The 5580-nt window shown below is 35.3% G+C and overlaps 1 non-coding gene across 1 annotated transcript; it reads right to left on the reverse strand.

The window, feature by feature from the left end:
- Positions 1 to 4663: 4663 nt before the first annotated feature.
- On the reverse strand, positions 4664 to 4770 carry LOC124238762 (U6 spliceosomal RNA). Its single transcript, XR_006888368.1, has one exon. It is a non-coding gene; the product is annotated as a U6 spliceosomal RNA (small nuclear RNA).
- Between the last annotated feature and the right edge of the window lie 810 nt (positions 4771 to 5580).

Raw genomic sequence — 5580 nt, forward strand, 5'->3', positions numbered from 1 at the left:
TTTTATATTTCTAATCACTGGAAGAGCAGCATGAATCATTCTTCAAATATGAATACTTCCTTTTTTGACCTTTCTCAAAGATGTTTCAAAGTACAAGAATGCATTTTCCTTTTTTGTCTGATGTCTCCAGAACTTTACTCATCATCTCAAAAGTGACCGTTTTCTAAGTTGATCCTAGCCTTGCAAAGGGAACTCTATCTAGAGGTTTAAATACGTTATTAACTTAGAAAGTAAATTTAAAACTATTCATACTGTTTTACCTAGAGTTATTACATTATTAAGAGTAAATGTCTTATTAAACTCAATAGGGAGCCACAAAATGAATAAACAAGATTCCTAAAGGAAGTACCTGAGTGTACATAAAATAATAAAAAATAAAAGTTAATGGCACAGGGAAGCTAAATCATATAAGTCAACCAAATTTATATTGAAAAGACGTTGTAAATATTAACTTCAGTTTTCCCAGATTGCCATACGGAATTGCTAGTATTTGAAGTCAAAACAAAACATAGGGGATATCTGACATTTTGCTTAAATTTATTTAAACAAAGTTTGCATGTGTCCTGAACCAGCTACAATTTTTGAGGCACTATTCCAAGCGCTTATGTTCATTAGCCATTTAAATCTCACACCACCACCTTGATCTGGAATCTTTGATTTATGCCCATTTTATAGGGGAGGAAAGTACAAAGTAGAGCTCCAAATGGACGGATAGTGCTTAGCAGCTGTGTGGTCTTGGGCCTGAGTCATGTCATCTTTGGAGAGTTATTTGATTCCTTCTCATCTCCTGAGGTCCTTCTGTCACCAAGGGCTATAATTTCATCATTTCTTTGGATTGTTCTTTCTTCTCCTTTTCTGGGTTCTCACCACTTATGCCTAAATGACCACGAGGCAATGGCCTTTAGTTTAGTGAATCTCAGGCAGACAAGCTAATTTGTGATGAAATTTCAGCACCCACCCTCTTAACCTATTGATAGAGCTCTGGGTTTCAAAAAATGGTTCATATGCAACAGCTATTATTCATTTATTGCAGCAGGAACCACTATTTGCAGTCATTTAGTAGCATTACAAGGGCACTTCATAATCTCCCAAACGGTCTCCCTGCAGCCACTCTAGTTCCCTCTATTTCGTTCCTTATTATACAGCAGCCAGAACTACTGTTACAGAATGTAAATTGGATCATGTCGCTTCCTTTCCAAAATCCTTCCAAATATTTCCACTACACTTAGAATAAAATCCCAGCTCCACTCAAGACTACAGGACCCTGAATAAACTCATTCCCGCCTACTTCTTTGGTCTCCTTTTGTGTACTGTTGCCCTCTTGTTCCCTCAAATGTGCCTTTGCAGAGTCATTTCTCTTTAACGTTTAATTCCTTGGGTCCCTTGCATACTTCAAGTCTCACCTCTGCAGAGAGGCCTTCCTTGACTCCCCTGGCTAAAATACGTCCCCCGGCTACTCTCTCTTGTGGCACTCAGTTCTTTTCCTTCAGAGTTCTCACTCCAGTTCATGATTCTAAATTTATTCACTGTTTACTTTCTTAATTTCTTTCTTATGCTCCAAACTGTAAGCTCCCTGAGGGCAAGGGCTCTGTCTGCTTTGTTCACCAATGTATTTTCAGCATTCAGCACAGTATCACGTGTGTGGTGAGTTCTGAATACATATTTGTGGAATATGATTGCAATCTTTTGTATTACAATGTGTTTCAATGATGGCAGCAGAAACATGAGCCTTTTGCCTGACAGTGATGACTCTGAGGTGTCCATTTGCATGGTATTTCACTTCTTTGCTATGGTACATGTAGCTATTTAAATTCATAGAATTTGTCTAGTGGCTACTCTATTGGACAGTGCAGATATTGAACACATCCTTCATTGCAGAAAGTTCTCTTGGATAGCACTGCCTTAGATTATTCCTAAAAGACTTGAATTGTAGGTAGACATAGCACAGCTTCTCAGCATTGAGCTCAGGTGGCTGTATTGCTTTGTTCACATCTAAATGAAACTTACAATCACAAAGGCTCAGCTAATGGACCAATAATCCATATTTAATTGTCATATACTTTTGAAAGGTAATGAAACTGGTAAAATATTAACTATCTGTATAAAACACTAAGGAGCAGAGATTGTTTGTCCTAGATGAAAAGAGGGAGGAGATGTTATTAATGTAGTGTTCAGAGGAAAGAGAAATCAACTGTAGATCTGTTACGCCAGAGTTGAGTTGGCTGATGTTGGTTGGCCAGGCAGGTGTCCTTTTCCTCCCGTGCTGTTCCTGACCTCCCCAGTGAAAGAGGTCTCCTAGATGAAACAAGACAATGGTTTTGACAAAGATCTAAAAGTAATAGTTTTTCGGTACATGAGATTGATCTAGGAATTGTGTGGTTGATAGTACTAGTTGCAATTACTCTGTTCTAAGAAATGAGGCTAAATGGTAGCAAAATGATGACCTTTGTTTTGTGGAACTTTCCTAAAGGAAAGCCAGAGTTGAACTTAAAGAAGTTAAGCCTGTGGCATTTCCTTCAGCAAAGTCCCAAGAAAAGGTAAACTAGGTAGTTAAAAAATCCTAAGGGTTAGATTACATGAGCAATCTAACTTGCTTTAAGTAAGCATTTAAAAAATTCTTATCGAATGAATAATCTTTTTCCCATTTGTAACTCTATTCAGATTTAGCCCCATAATGAATGTTCCATAAACAACTTTTCACTATGATGACTCTTGAAAAGTGATACCATTTTGGACAACAATTCTTCTTCTTTTTTTTTTTTTCTAAAACAACTTACACACCAAAAGATGCACTAAATAAATACACTATAAAAAGTGAGATTTCAATATTATGGTTCAGGCAAAGACACACTCAACAATTTACTTCACGTAACAATTTCTAGTCAGAGGTTATCATATGGAACACATCTCAATTGCCTGCCATGTATGGGTGAATCCAAAACATTTTGCTCTGTGTGCTTAGGGGAGGAAAATATATCTTTTCCCTCTACACTCGTGGTTCTCTGGATGGGACCCTATAAATTAGATTGACAAAAGACAGATTAACAAGAGAAAAGCTTACAAGTTTATTTAATGTGAGTTTTATGTGACATGGGAACTTTTCTAATGAAATGAAGACCCAAAGAAATGGTTAAATCTGAGTGTTTTTATACTAGATTTGATGAAGAGTGGAAAGTTGTGGAAAAATGTGATAAGACAAAAGGTATGAGCTAAGACTAGTAAACTGGGGGAAACTTAGCAAGGCCTGTTTGGATTCCTCTCCATGTCCTTCCATCTTTGCAGATAAGAATGATCCTTTCCTCTGGGTACAGGGAGGGGACCTCTCAATGAGGGTTACATGACCTGCTTCAGGGGAGAGAGGAAGGTCAGGGAGTCCTTCCTGCACCTGCTATTTCTCAAATTCCTTCAGTTTAAAATATTCAACATGCTAAGTCACCATATGTTAGGGAAGCGTGTTCTGAACTCCATCATGTTCATACTGTAAGGAGAGGGATGAAGATTTATGGATTTATCTTCTATGAATCCTTAGTCTCTTATCCCCTCCCATACTTAGCCTATATTTTGCCCCAAAGATGTTTTTCTGGTATATGATTTTATTTTTAAGTGAAATTTAAGCACAAAATAATCATATTTCCCCAAATCCAAAAGATTGGAGAAGAAAATATTTCAGAAATAAGAAAAAAGGACAAGTGCAATAACATTGCATTTTTTGTACAAGCTGTATTTGTTTACTTTCAAATTGCTGTTATTACTAATATAAACACGTTTTCATTCAACTGATACATTTTTCTAGCTGTGAAAATTGTTCAAGTATCTTGTGTTGAGATCAAACACATCACAATTTTCCCATTAAATTTAATGGAAATATTTTTTTTTTCACTTAAAAGCTCTTTGCTTAACAACACGGTTTTCAAGTACTAATGAAAATCATTAAGCAAGGGTTAGGTGTACTTGAAAAACAACACTTTGATTGGGACACATAACGACTACTAAGCCCTGTAGAAGATCCTGCAGTTTGAGAAGCCATCATTGTAAGTGAGAAGTTTTGACAATTTTGTTATTGCTTCTGCCTAATGTTTATCTACGTTGAATTCTTTTGGCGTAAAGCTGTCAAATTTTCCATTCTGCTTTTCTGTCTGCCACTTCTCATGGCCTCCAACAAGAGGAACAAGTTAGCAACATCATCCACCTTTGCTAACTTAACATTATTCTCACTCCAGATTCACTAACATTTATGAAATAATTCAAATGGTTGAGATTCCTCTATTATTTCTCCCATTTTAAATTATTCACCACAAATCCGTCTTTTCTATGTATGTAATCAGTAACAAGTTTTGCCTTGAAGCTGTTTTCTTTCTCAAGAAACCTTTGATAAAAGACCAAAATATTTTTGGAAAATTCCCTTGCTATTTCTCTACTCACTTGTTTCTTAACATCAGGGGCAGTTTAGAAAGTATAAAACTATATAACTAAATATGTAGCTATAACTATATATAAATGTAGCTATAAGTGTATATGTACATACATAAATATTTTTCCTTTCTAAAATTTTTTTAAGTCCTTTTATTGGGGTTATAATGGTTTGTAACTGTGTAATTTCGAGTGTGCATTATTGTTTATCAGTTCCTGAATACACTTCATCGTGCTCACCCCTAGTAGTCTAAAAAATATGGAATGCTTCACGAATTTGTGTGTCATCCCTGTGCAGGGGCCATGCTAATCTTCTCTGTTTAGTTCCAATTTTAGTATATGTGCTGCCAAAATGAGCACTCCTTTCTAAAATTTTTGGGCTGTATTTTCAATACAGCATTAAAAAAATCCTGTTTAGTGCTTCTGGTTGTGCAAACCTGTCTTTGTAAATCTGAGCTAGATTTTGGGGGCTAAATGACTCGAATGAGGTTTTATTGTGGGTGATTATGAAATATACATGGCTTCTCTGTTTGTAACCCTCTTGTATGCAAAGGAAGAACTTTTTATTAGCCAGGACTAGGGGTCATTTTATTGTGGTCATTTATTTGCCCTTCCAGCACAACATTCAAGGAGAGGAAGACAAAAAGAAAATCAAATTATCTCACTCAGTTATTTAGTAGAAGAGAGAAGTTAAAATTAGTGACTAATAACATATACTATGGCTTTCTGGTCATAGACTGTTGAATAACAATTTTTAGGTCTAAAATGTGAGGCATCATTAATGTCATCAAAAATGATTTTAATCATTGATTGTGTCACATTGCCTTGTATAAAATAAGCCTTTAATAAATACTGATTTATTGATGTATACAAACTTGTATATTTATTTTAATAGGCATTTTATTTATTGAATTTATTTATATAATAATGTGAGGGACATTAGTGAGTATTAAAATTAAATTATGAACACCCTATATCATATTACCATAAATACATTGTTTAGGCAACAAAAACATATCTTCAAATAATTTCATCTGATTTACTTCTGATATTAATTTTTATCTGGGGGCATTTTAAAATGTAAGATCTTGGATTATAAGTAGTGAGGCTGTGCCGACATGAGCTAGCTAACTAAAGCAAGGGTGTAAAATACTTTGGCTTTTATCTGGG

This window comes from Equus quagga, chromosome 4 (genome assembly GCF_021613505.1).
Source record: "Equus quagga isolate Etosha38 chromosome 4, UCLA_HA_Equagga_1.0, whole genome shotgun sequence".
In the NCBI taxonomy this organism is placed as follows: Eukaryota; Metazoa; Chordata; class Mammalia; order Perissodactyla; family Equidae; genus Equus; species Equus quagga.